This window comes from Ambystoma mexicanum, chromosome 1p (genome assembly GCF_040938575.1).
Source record: "Ambystoma mexicanum isolate Mex_15411 chromosome 1p, UKY_AmexF1_1, whole genome shotgun sequence".
NCBI lineage: Eukaryota > Metazoa > Chordata > Amphibia > Caudata > Ambystomatidae > Ambystoma > Ambystoma mexicanum.
Genome location: NC_090921.1, coordinates 1,142,484,693 through 1,142,498,137, shown reverse-complemented (window position 1 = coordinate 1,142,498,137; position 13,445 = coordinate 1,142,484,693). Strand labels below are relative to the sequence as shown.

Below are 13,445 nucleotides of genomic sequence, written 5' to 3'. Positions count from 1 at the left end.
GCCTGCCAGGCCTCTGACCGTGCGGACATCGGCTGGCATCCTGACATGCGGGTCACACGGCATCAGGGCGTGCAGGCCTGTGCCTCCACGTGTAAGCCTGCGGCCTACATCAATAATGAGACACGGACTCAGTCGTTCCTCTTTGGGAGTCTGCAGCCGCTCTGTCTCACGTGCCTGCAGGAGCTCCTTTTATTAGCTTGGCCATCATGGCCCATCTTAAAGGGGCAATACACGTGGGAGGGACACATCCCCTTAAAGGGGCCATGCACATGGGAGGGTCACCCATCACACTTCTCCTTTTTCATAACAAACAAACAAACGTGGCTAAAATCTACATGCGTCCCGCCTGTTACAGAACGACACACTACTTCTCACTCCAGACCTTGCGGGATAACCAAATACTAAAATGTAACACTAACACATACCTCGCTACATCAAAATAGTTGCAAGTCTAACACACACTAACCAAATATGATCATACTCCGCGGGTGACAGTCGCGGTGGGTGAGCTCCCGGTGGAACGTAGGCAGTTCTCCCCCATTTTACAAGACCCTTTATTCACCTGGGGTTCGGAGATGCACCTACTGACAAAACGCCGAGGTCGGCGGCTGGCTCTACGCATACCTCACAACTGTGGGGCCACCTCTTCACTATTGTTCTTTACTGAGACCACTTTGAGCATGTGACTACTATGCAGGTTCACAGCAGCAAACACACAGGATTACAGAGTCCTCTTTAAGCAATTGCTGGGCCGCAGGATACCAGTTCGTCTTCTATCAGCGTCTGTTCAGGAGTCACTTCCCGTGTCCAGGTCCAGCGAAGGTACAGTTCACGGCCGGCAAAGCCGCACCTGGCGGGTGCCAGGGGCCACATTGGCATAGTTCCCTGCTGTTCAGAGCAGAGGGACACCGGTCACGGGCGTCCACGCTTCTACACGGGAGGTTGGTGGGGCACGGTGCTGTCAATCGGGCATGGGATGACAGGACATCACTTTCCCCCTCTCCGGCGATGTTCCCCAGTCCGGTGCGTCTCCCCCCCATTAGGAGCGCAAGAGGGCGCACAAGCACTCATTCTGAGCTGCAACCCATTTCAAGCCTGAGGTACTGATTCCTGGGGTTGGGGTCCAGGGCTGCCTGGTTCCCTGGTCAGACACCCGTATTCTGAACTCCAGGGTCCTGCCTGTATCTCCCCTCCCCCAACACCGCGCTGAGCCAGGACTTGCGACTGCGTGGCATGCAGGGTATCCCCGGTGACCCGCAGTTGGGGCCCACCAGTTGGCAGACAGGGTGTCTCGTGTTCTGCTGGCACCAGGCCGGGAGACGACCACCTCTCCGCTGGTTGCCCTTCCATTTTTCTTTGCTGTTGCAGTGCACCCGTCCTTGTCTGGCTGGCACCGCTGGGCTCGATTGGCATCGCCGGTGAGTGGTGAGAGCCACCCTTCTGGATCATCTGACAGCACCCAGTGCCCTCTCCTCGGAGTTGGGGGCCCCACACTTTGTTCAGCCCCGCAGTACCCAGAACGGCGGATGCCCCGGTACTCATGACTGCGACCCGTGAGGGCATGAGGTGAGAGTTCCACGTTGGCCATGGTGAGGCCATGGTTGGTGCTGGGTCGATGCCATGCTTCAATTGTTCAGGGCGGTCATTGGTGCACTGAGTCATTCGTCCATTTTGTGCAGCACTCTGGGCACTGCACTAGTGATGAGGTACATGATGCACAGAGTGCAGCACGCCCAGGTGCACTGTGCCTGGAGCAATGCTGTGGTGCTGGTGGGTCAATTCTGCCCTGTGGCCAGTGTCGGCATGGCATATGTGATCACTCACATTCCTCTGTATTGAATGGACTCATCCCGACCTGCCCAGTGCACCGCTTCTTCATGGGAGTGTCAGGGTCCCCCGTGTTTGCTGGTCCGACCCCATGGTGGTTGGGCTCAGTGGACCAGTAGGTATCTCCCCAACACCCACGTTGGCCTGGTCCTTTGACCTGATGGCACGCCAGGAGATGTTGGCAGGCAGGGCCACCAACTCCTTGGTCCTCAGAGGGTCTGATGGGGGACCTTCGTGGCAGGGTGTTGAGGCCACCTGCGGGGCCGGCATGTGTCTTCCATGTTAGGGTGTCCTGTTTCCCCCATGGCACTGTCACTCCAGTGTACATTGCACAGGGCTTGGGATGCAGAAATGTCACATCTCGGGGTTCCAATGCTCACACGGTGTAAGTCCCCTGTCCACCACAGCGCTGGCTCGTGTAGTGCACTGCCGCACTCGATCAACCAGTTGCTACCCATTGTGCCCCAGGTCACTTCTTCAGGCAGAAGTGCGCGCCCGTGGCAGTGGGACACACGTGACAGGGCGATGCTGATGATGTGGCGCTGAGCGTGGAGCGGGCAGCCACATGTTCCTTGTTCCGCTCTTCTCGCATGGGTGTTGGAGCCCTTCTTTGTTAACTTCGCTGGGCTGGGCTCATTGAAAAGGGCCCTTTATCTCCAGCTCATTAGGCCCACTGCATGCGGCATTCCAGGCCCTGATGACACCAATGCCAACGTGCCTTGCACTTCAGATCTTGGATTGAAAAAACTATGGGCTCGTAGTTTTACCTTATTTAACTGCCCCCTGGCCCGGGATCCTACTAAGGCCTCTATCATCACAGTTCCAACACAGGATTGCTAGATTGTTCTCCTCGCCAATCACTGCAGGGCCATGTTTACACTTTCGCTTCTCCGACCCTCTGGAGCTGCTGGGATTTGCATCTATCTGCGGCCCAGGATCTCGAAGAGCAGCGGGTTCTTTTTCTGTCACTCAGACACAGAGCTTTCCTGCTTTCTCACCTCCATCCTGGCCCAGGCTGACATCGAGCGTCAGGCACCTTCCCAGCTCTGACATATAGCGCCTTCCATTCACCCCCATGCGGCCCGAGATCACTGTGGGGACACCAGCACATCGACACTGCAGGGGTGTGCCGAACCAGCATGAGGCGCTTCCTATTCACACTGCCTTGCCGGCCAAGTAAGCTTGTTGGATGATGGGTCCGGGATCTTTGTACGGCGACATGTTCTTGGTTCTACATGGCTGTCCAAAGCCATTTGCTGTTGTCGCCACCTGAGCACGGAGTGCGCAGAGGGCCATCGCCATCACCTCCTGCTCCGACATGGAGCGCCTCAAAATGTGCTTCTCGGCGGCCTGGAATCGCACTGCCAGCGGCTGGGAAGCTTCCAGCGGGTGTTTCCGTCCGCCGAATGCACGGCGCCTCCTTACCGTAACCGCCGGCAAACCCAGGATGGCTTATTGGGTGCAGCGGGCAGCTACTTCCTGCTGACAGGGGCGAGGGCCGGGCTGGACTCTCGCCTCCCTCTTCCTTTGGGGCATGGAAACACTGACCTCTCCCCAGCGGGAGACCCTCTTCCATCGCGGCATTGGCCGCTCGACTTCTTTTCTCCTCTCAGCGAGGGCGTCGCAGGGGTTGGGCTGACTCCCTCTTCTCTGCCGGCAGCATCAGCCGCCCGATATCTTCTCGGGGCATGGCCTGCCTTATCACGGCACATGCCGCTCAGTAGGCATCCACTGGAGGTAGGGGCCACCAGTTCTTCACTTTGTCGCCTTTTCCTGTTGCAGGGCGCAGGCATGCTCCGCCCCCAGCCGCACGAGCACCCTCCTTGGAAGGCCGCGGCATGCAGGGCACATCCACTCACTGCAGCGGTGGCCTGCCGCTCCACCTCCTTGCGGCTGCGGCTGCGAGAGATGCTGCACCAGAGAGGGGGTGGGCCAGGAAGGACTGCAAACGAGACAAACACCCCGGCCGCACGAGCACCCTCCTCAGAGGGCCGCGACTGGGAAAATCCAATTGGCATTCTTCCCGCATCAGCTTTTTGTTGCATGGCGATGTATGCCACATGCCGCTTTGTTACGGCTTCTGCTCCGCCATGTGTGGCGATGGATGCCCCAACTCGCCTTACTCATCTCCTTGCGGCGGGACGCCGCCGGGTATGTACCTCACCGTGGGACAGCCCGGGCCTACACCGCCCTTGCCCCGGCGGTGAGGCGCAGGCCACGCGAAGCCGCGGTGGGGCCGAACGCTCCTCTTCCGGTGTACCCCACTGCGGGGCAGCCCGGGCCTACACCGGCCACAGCTGCGGCGGTGAGGCGCAGGCCACGCGAAGCTGCGGTGGGGCCGAACACTCCTCTTCCCCCCCATCACCACTTACAGGCAGCAGGGGGGACAACGCGGACTCGTCGTCCTCGTCGCCATTGTTGGGGGTCGCCTGCCATGGTCATCCGGCGGGCGCCCCGGGGTGCTATCTCTGTTAGCACCATACAGTCCCACTATGTGTGGGGGTCGGTGCCTGCCCTGGACATCCGGCAGGGCCCCTGGTGCTATGGGGCATCAGCACCATGAAGTGGGGTCACAGCCTGCCAGGCCTCTGACCGTGCGGACATCGGCTGCCATCCTGGCATGCGGGTCCCACGGCATCAGGGCGTGCAGGCCTGTGCCTCCACGTGTAGGCCTGCGGCCTACATCAATAATGAGACACGGACTCAGTCGTTCCTCTTTGGGAGTCTGTAGCTGCTCTGTCTCACGTGCCTGCAGGAGCTCCTTTTATTAGCTTGGGCCATGACACCGTCATGGCCCATCTTAAATGGGCAATACACGTGGGAGGGACACATCCCCTTAAAGGGGCCATGCACATGGGAGGGTCACCCATCACTCCCGGCATGACAGCCTGCCTTTGCAGAGACAGCACAGGCCGGAGTGTGCCTTTTCCTTCCTCATTCATACTGCTCTGTAAAGCTGTTTTTTTTGTACAGCCAGCAAGGCTGGGTTCAGTTGAAACTTGCACGAGAACATCTTGAACATTTCCCACACCTCTAAATATCGAAAAAGTGGTGCTACGGGTGTGTGTGGGCTGTCACGCGGAGCATGTGTCAGCAGCCACATCCTTGACGGCCTGGCCCCTCTGTAAAACGCCCACTCACACCTCCAGAAAGGCTTTACGCTGTTCAACCATTTCCTCGTTCTCAGCAATAGTGTCCTCTCGTTTGCTGTTGGTCACAGACTTAAGAACCTTCCCCTGAGGCGAGAACGACTGGGGCGCTCTGCAGGTAAAACCTTTCAAACTGATGGGCCATTTCCTTAGGCTGGCGTAGCAGGCGGCTGCCAGGGATTAGAAAGGTGCTGGAGGGGCTGGGGGAGAAAGGGAGGGAGAGCACGAAGGGGCACACCCAGACAGCTGCCTCTGAGCTCGCCTTTGTTTCAAGTAAAGGAATGCATATTGCAAATGCAGCCTCTGGGATGCTCTGGAGACACACACACACACCGCCCCCCGAGTTTATGCTCTTTGCCTTGATAGAGCCTTTAAAGTGGGGACAATTTATAAGTGATGGCTCCTTTAACAAGCCATTGCTTTTACACCACTGTGATAAGAATTGAACATGGGCCCTTTTTATTCTGAAGGCCAGCACAAAGCATCAGCTAGCTGACCAAATCTATGCATTCCTCCAAGAGAATTAACGTGCCACACAGAAAAGTTTTTAAACTAAGTTCTTTATTTTCATGTTTTTATTTGACACACCAAAACGTTTCTTTTTTTTTTGTATATTACTTCTTAGTTACATGAGAAGGCTGTCATTTTCTTGCCTAAGTGGCCAGTGGCTGCTTTGAGACATGGACCAAATGCATCCGCTCAGCATCAAAGAACTTTTCATTTTCTTAACACGCTACCCACTACGAGATAGCTCCTCAATGTGACTTGGCACCTTGATTAGGAAAGCAGGGTACATTGTGTCAGCGTGCAGACAGTAGTCCATGACACATCCATGACGTGTGCCCAAGTCACGATCCTGTTTGTTAAGGCGTCTATGTTCTGCTCTTCTCTGTAGCAGCACATGAGTATTTTTGTCTGATGTGTCCCATGTCCATACAATAACACACTGGAATTGTTTGTGTTTGTAGCTCTAACAAGTGTAGAATAATTACAAAAAACCATAAGCTACCCCCTCCTCCTGTTACGTTTTACTATTTCATAGCCTATGGATGCCTTATTGAGCAGTGAGATAACTTACTCAACTACAAACTCCAATTCTTTGGGTACAAAAACATATACAAAACCATTTCATATTTCTGGTGACATATGTTCACCTTTTTATCAGGAACTAAAAATCCATTCTACTGGATTTATGGAACTACGAATATTGATGGGTAGACAGTTATCACAAGCCAAAATAAACTTTGGAGCTTTTGCCCACTAAGCTAGTGACAAAGCTGTTACCCATAGGCTTCCCATTAAATAAGAAGCAGATAGAATGGATGACTCAAAAGTGGTTACCCCGCAGATCCCCCTCCCACAAAAACAATCTGGCTCTGAGTACCCACTCAAGAATAAACAATCGGTGGAGAAGGATGGGGCTTCGGAGCCCACCAATAAAAAGAATCAAAAATCTAAAAAAAATATAAAGACCGGAAACTCATCCTTCTTTAATCAAAGAAACAAAACCTCCAAAAATACCTGGAGAATTTGTTTAAGAGAAGAGAAGACGCTAGGCACGGATTCTGATGTAGATATAATAGAGCCCTCAGATACGATAAACAAACTAGGGGAGGGTGCTTATATTATTCCATCTAACTCCCTTTCTGACGAAATGTCGCACAAAACATCGCCAACTAAAACTAAGCCTGTTAAAAATAAAAAATCCTCCGAAAAGGGTACGTTGGCGCAATCTATGGAACAGAGAGAACGTTATGGTCTCTTCCTGAAACCCAACTCACTTAAGCCTGGGTCACTTTCTCTAATCATGAACCCTTCCACAAATGTACAGCGGTGGGGGAAGCATTGAGGGGTAAAACTGCACTGGAGACTGAAATCCCCTTTCTATAGGAGCAGCTAACTTTTCAGATAATCCAGCCCCTCAGGAGGTGCCAAGCAGCACAAAAGCTCCATGGCCCCTCAACAACATGCCTCCCCCTCAGATGGGACAGGACAGAACTCTAAATCCACATGTCTACCACTCTGAATCCTGCCGCAAATAAGTTTCAGTTGAATGGTGATATATTGCCCCCCGCAGAATTGAATTTACTGCCGCAGCTAGGGGAATAGCACCCAAGCTAGACAATATCTCAGAGGCATCCGTTTCTGTGGCCGATCTGGCTCCGGGACCTCTAGACAAAACCATGCTGAGTAAGTCTGAGGAAGAGCTGTTGATCAACACAGCGGTGGAAGAGGCAATGAGGAGTAGAATCCTTCAAGAGACGGAAGTCCCTCCATCTATGGGAGCACATAATGCCGCCCCTAATCCATTGCTACAGGAAGTCGCGTCCCGTTCAATTGAGTTTAGGTCCCTGAACCCTCCGTGTCCAGCCATGAATATTCCGGATAGTAATCCAGGCACCAAGCCTTCACCCAGGACCACTCAATTCCCTATGGATGGAGCCTTGGAGGGAGAAATAGAGGAACGATCTCCTAAACACTATATGGATATGGAACTCAAACACATTCAATAGAGGAAACCGTGTTCTCTTGATTTGCCAAGTATTCTAATGTATCCTCTCTTTGACTGTGGCTTTCAACCTGCCATGAATTGGAATAGATCCTTGCAACTTCTGAATGACATTCCGGCATTAGCTAACTTGACCACAGCGGACATCAAAAGGGTGGATTTTATTCATCCGCATTGTTTGGATCATATAAGACTAGTCTTCCACTCGAAGTTAGTGTCTTGAAAGGTCTTATTAGAACTTGACCAGTTCAATAGGAGGGGATTCGACATACTGATCTTCGGGGAAGGTAGTCCACAGAATGAGGGCTTGAATATACATGACCCTGCTAGATCGGGACCCATGGTGGGACATGCTACAAAAGAAAAACCCAGAGAGCCTCGAAGAACCGGATCCAAGCTGGAGATGGCTTGCCCTGAGCCTTCAAGACTCAATTTTTCAGCTTCAAAACCTCAAACAATAGATATAAATCGGGATAATGCCTTTGCAATATTGTCATGGAATTCTCGAGGGAATTTTCACTTATTTTCATCTATTGAATTATGTCACCTATTAAGAACTAAAAGTATTTTATGTATCCAAGAGACATGGATGACTATCAAAGCCCAGTTGGATGGCTTTGAGTGCCTTCACCTTTTGGCTTCTAAAGGTAGGATAGGCTGGCCGAAAGTGGGATTACTCCTGGCAATAAAACCTGGCATCGGTATCACGCTGATTGAAACTTTTACAATTCATCCCTCGGCATTGGGGGCACTCATAAAGGTGGAGAGTATAGCTTATGCTCTAATATGGAACATATATTGGTCCCCAGGGTCAAATTTGAGCGAATTAACCACCCAAATGGAAGTAATTATGGAGAAATGTTTTTGTAAATATCCAGTGCTCCAAATTTTTTTGATGGGGGACTTGAATACAAATATGCTGTCACCTAAGGAGACCTCAGCATCGCCTTTTGACACTCCACCTGATATAAGGGTTGAGCTCACTGATAAAACTGATCTTAAACCCAGGGCTATGGCATACTGAAAAACTGATGGCTATTGATGGAACATGTTGTTTAAATCGTGGGGCCTGAAAGCAACTTATGAGCTGCTGAGCCCAGAGGTCCCATACATAACTTGGACTCTTGGAGAAAAATCTTGTACCATCGATTATATATATGTATCAGCGGACATCTTCAACCTGGCAGATAGTTTCAGCCTACGTCCAACACTGATGAGTGACCATAAGATACTCAAACTGAATCTGCATATTCCGATAGAAAGTGCTCCCTCTAAGCAGATGTCGTGCAATCTCACTTTAAACCCAGGGAATAACAGGATCATCTGGCACCCAGGCAATGTAATTGCGTGTAATGATCGCTTTTGTAAGGATCATGACAACTCTACATTTGAAGAAAAAAAAATTAAGTTCACACATGACCATTTCGGTCGTTATGTAAAAACTCTTATCGAAAATTCAGTAAAGAGATCCAAAATTCAGGTGTTCAGTACAACTCGTTAGTGCACGCAAGTAAGATTTTATTACGCCACACTTTAAGACAACTCTCTTTACTCGAACTCTCAGACAATTCGAGAATACTGGGAATCAAACAGATAAACAGAAATTGCATCAGAAATTATAAGTCTACGTTGTTACAAGCGGACAATGAGGAAATGCTGAGCTCTCTAAAAAATAATTCGGTAAAACACTTCTGGCAGCTCATAAATAGAATTTCCAAATCTGCGGAAGTACACAATCTTAATCCAATTAATTAACAAACATGGATAGAACATTTTGGGAAACTGTATGCGAGCAGTGAGCCTAGCCAACAATGTCTTCACAAAAGGTAAATCTGGCAATGGGCGGGCAACTTCTCTATCAAAAAAATCAGAGAGAGGATAACTAAGGCAAGCTCCTCTAGAGCTGTGGGCCCTAATGGATTATCAAATGTCCTTTTCAAGGGTAATCCTGATAAATGGTCGAAAGCTCTTTTCCTTCTTTTCGAAGATATAAGCAGAACAAAGGTCATCCCCAGCTCGTGGAATATGAGCTACATTATTCCAATCTATAAAAAGGGAGACAGATCCCTGCCCTCAAACTACCGCCCTATAGCTCTTTTAGATTCAGACTCAAAGATATATGCAAGCCTTCTCCTTCAAAGGATTGAACAATGGGCTACCAGTGAAAAGGTGTATTCGTCATCTCAATTTGGCTTCAGAAAAGGCATTGGTACATTAGCAGGAGGGATGTTGATCTCCCTTCTTCAAGAAGTAGGATGGCAAAAGGGGGCGAGTCCGGTATATTTGGCTAGCATGGATTTGTTTCTCGCATTCAATCGAGTGAATCGAATTATACTATGGAAGAAGCTGTCCTTAATGGCACTCCCAAGAGACATCCTGGACACCTTGATCCACTTACATAAAGGGTCAATGATTCAAGTTCGTTTGAGCTCCAAGGGTCAGCTCTCGGAGCCAATTAAGACATCTAATGGACTCAGACAGGGGTGTATATTCGCCCCGACACTATATAATTTGTGCACAGCTGACATAGGGCCGGTGCTCGGGAACGTTGCCTTTATCCAACCAAAGCTAGAAGGCAAGAAATTCTGCTGGTGTTCCTACGCTGACGACTTTCTATTGTTTGATAGATCACCGGTAGGACTCCAGCGCTTACTATCAGCATTTGCCAATTACATGACAAACAACGGCCTAGCGGTAAATCCACTAAAATCGCACATCTTATGTTTTAGTGGAAAAGGAAGATCTTTATCCTCAAAAAGCTGGTATCTGGATAATTCCAAATTAGCTATTAAAAATTCTATGATTTATCTGGCCTTTTTTGTGAACTCAAATGCAAATGGTGCTCAAATTTTAAATCATTATCTGTCTAAAGTCAAAATATGTATTACCCAGATGCGAGTAGTGGACAGCAAATTCGGAGGATTCTCGTACACTCCTGCTATGAGATTTTACAAACTAAAAGCCATACCGAAAATACTCTACGGGAGTGAAATCCCATTTATAATGGGTAAATTGGATGTGAGTGGGCTACAGTCAACTATGCTTAGCAAAACTATCTCCTGTCTGCCGAACTGTGTCCCAATAGTAGCTATTCGCTACGAATATGGACTACAATCTTTTAAGAGTACTGTGGAGTGGAAATGTCTCCAACTATTTCGGAACCTAATTGTTCAAACCGAAAATAATTTATATAGTGATCTTTCAGAGATGTTGAAGCAGGATATTCCTAAATCAAAATTTCTACTCAAATTGATGGAACTATGCAACATATTATTGGGTTGTGCAGGAGCTTCTCTTATTTGATAAGCAAGTCCTGCTGCAACTAGCAGTAGTAAGATTTCTGAAGGATGAATGTGACTTATCATAAACCGACTATATAATTGGGCAGCATTATTCTATATGAATTTTTCATCTTCTGAATAACCTGTAATACAATTGAGAAGCTTGGTTGTGTTTTAGAGACATGAATTTTGCATTATATGAGTATTTTAGCTTTATTTTTTACTCTTGATATTTTAGACTTATGAATTGTGTATATGTAGTATTTTATTCTGTCTGTTATGATACAGTTTGTATGATAAACCAGTTAAGTGTCTATTCCTTAGAAAGATTCTTTTAACTAATGCAGTATGAAATTTTGCTTTGAAGGTGAAATTATTATTATTATGCATAGCTCTTGGTGTATTTTGTTTTTTCCACTTTTTAATATTGCCTTTTTTAATTCTGTTTGGTTTGGTATGTGAAATTGCTTAGCTTTATATATGTCTTTCTGCATCTTTTGGGTGTTTAAATTGGCAAAGGTTATCGTTCATTTTCATGTTCAGTTTGGTATATGAAATTGTTCACTCATTTACATGTCCTTTTGTACTTTGCGATTTTTCGCTCAAATTTTGGTTGTTCAAATTTGTAAAGGTTTTTTAAGCCATATATAAATAAATAAATAAATAAATAAATAAATAAATAATTCTCCAGAAACAAGAAGGCTTGTTTGAAGAAGCAAACACTCCCTTATGCCGCATTTGAGTGGCAGATGTTGCAGCGATTTCATCCTCAAATCCAAAAATGTAAGATGTTTGAATGGGTATGTATGGTTCACGGTTACACAAATGTTAATGTTAGGGTGAGTGTTGTGAACAGTAATGGGAGCACCAAGCCATGTGGCTGTTATGTATGTACTGATTCACACACACAACCCTTTTATCACAGACTTGTTTATTAAATATAGAGATCTCTGATCACTGTCATATTCTTGAAATGCTCTGTGATTTAATTCAAATCATACATGTACCCTCATAGGTGCATGTGTCCTCTTTCCCACTCTCATGGGCGTAATTTTGAGAGTACAATAGGAGTGTACCAGACTGTCCACCCTGGAAAGATAATCTTCTATCATAAAATAATGTATATGAATGTCTAGTGTTCCCTATTGTGAAATACAAGTGAGGTGGTTCTAACAGAATGCCTGCAACACAGGGCCTGTGGTCAGTGTCCCCTCAGACCCCATACGGGTGATCACACCCCAGTCTGCCAGCAAAGGAATTTTAAAACTGCATTCAGGAAAGTCCTTCCCTAAGAGCAGGTGAGAGAAGAACCATTCACTTGGACAGCGACAGCTGTGTTTTCACATTAGAATTCTTTTGTAAAGTACTTGAATGACAATGTAATGAAACCAGCTTCATTTGTTAAGCAATGGCTTATTGATATTGAGGAGGGATTTGTGGCGTGACATGGAGGTGTAGTTTGGCCGTGACATGTGCCAGTCAGGTGGGCGCATTCTAGTGTTTTGCCCTGGGCACCAAGTTGGCTAGAAACTGTAATGGGGCCCAGAGCACCTTCCCCATGTTGGCAGTCTTTTGACACTGAAACATACTCCTTTATTCCAGGACATTAAATGTGCGCATCATGCACGTTACAAGCTGCCTTTGCTAACGTCCTAGAGCCATCCCCTCCCTCTCGCAGTGTTTAGCAATGTTTTTAGCACTGCAGTGCCTTTTTTCCAGTTTCCCTGACATTAGCATCCTACTATCGAAGACTGATTAATATCTTTTCAACTGACATTCAGTGTGTCACTGCTGGATGCATGTTCTGTGATTATCTGAAGCAATTAACCTAATTACTGTGTTATTTTGACTTCATTTTGATTTAAGCACTCCATGGGTGCTTTGGACTGTTTTGCGCAGCTCTAAGCCCTAAGGAGGGCACTCAAACATCATGTTCAAATGGGCCCCCACCAGCCCTGAAATATATTTATACGGTCCTGGGCTTACCCCACTCCCATCAATGTGCTTCAAAGCCCAAGGGGCAACAAAATGATGCCTGGAAGACTCCAAGCTTGACCACCTCAGGAGGACTGGCAACATAGGAAGCCGCAGCGTGCACATCAAGATGGGTGCTGTTCAGGGGTAGTGTTTAATCCCTTTCGTTGGGGTACAGGAACTAGAGATAAAATCCTCAAAATGTTGTCCCATGTAGAGTTTCTGGGATAGTGTGTGAAAAAGACTTACAGAGAACTCCTAAACTGAGGGAACGTCTTTCTGATTGAGAAATACGGATTATCGCCTTAAAGTTTTCTGCAACAGTTACGATAGTAATGGGTACCTCACTACAGGAACCATGCACTGGTGCAGCGCTATTTTACACGGTATTAGCAATGCGGAAAAATGGCCCAATGGAAAAATGAATGTACGTATTTGCACTAGGGCCGATTTGAGCCAGTGGTGACACTGTGCAAAACTGGTCTTGCGCTGGTGCTAACTTTATATAATGATGAGGCCACTGGCCCCCCTAAAGAGCATTTACATTGCCCTAAAAGCTATGCTAGGTTAATACGTTTACGGGGTGGCCTAAAGCCTTAGGTAACCAAGCAGTGGAGCCCACAAGAGAGGGCATCAGGTAATAATGTCCCTATATAAATGGTCGCCGTGCATAATGTCGCTGGGAAAAGTTTGTGGCAACATTAT

At 47.9% G+C, this 13,445-nt stretch overlaps 1 protein-coding gene across 1 annotated transcript in view; it reads left to right on the top strand.

Annotated features, from left to right (window-relative positions):
- Positions 1 to 4,992: 4,992 nt before the first annotated feature.
- LOC138449858 (protein NKG7-like) overlaps positions 4,993 to 13,445 on the top strand; it is a 149,816-nt gene continuing 141,363 nt past the window's right edge. The window contains exon 1 of the mRNA XM_069604797.1: positions 4,993 to 5,094. The gene's annotated coding sequence lies outside the window, so the exon portion shown is untranslated. The remainder of the gene's footprint in view (positions 5,095 to 13,445) is intronic.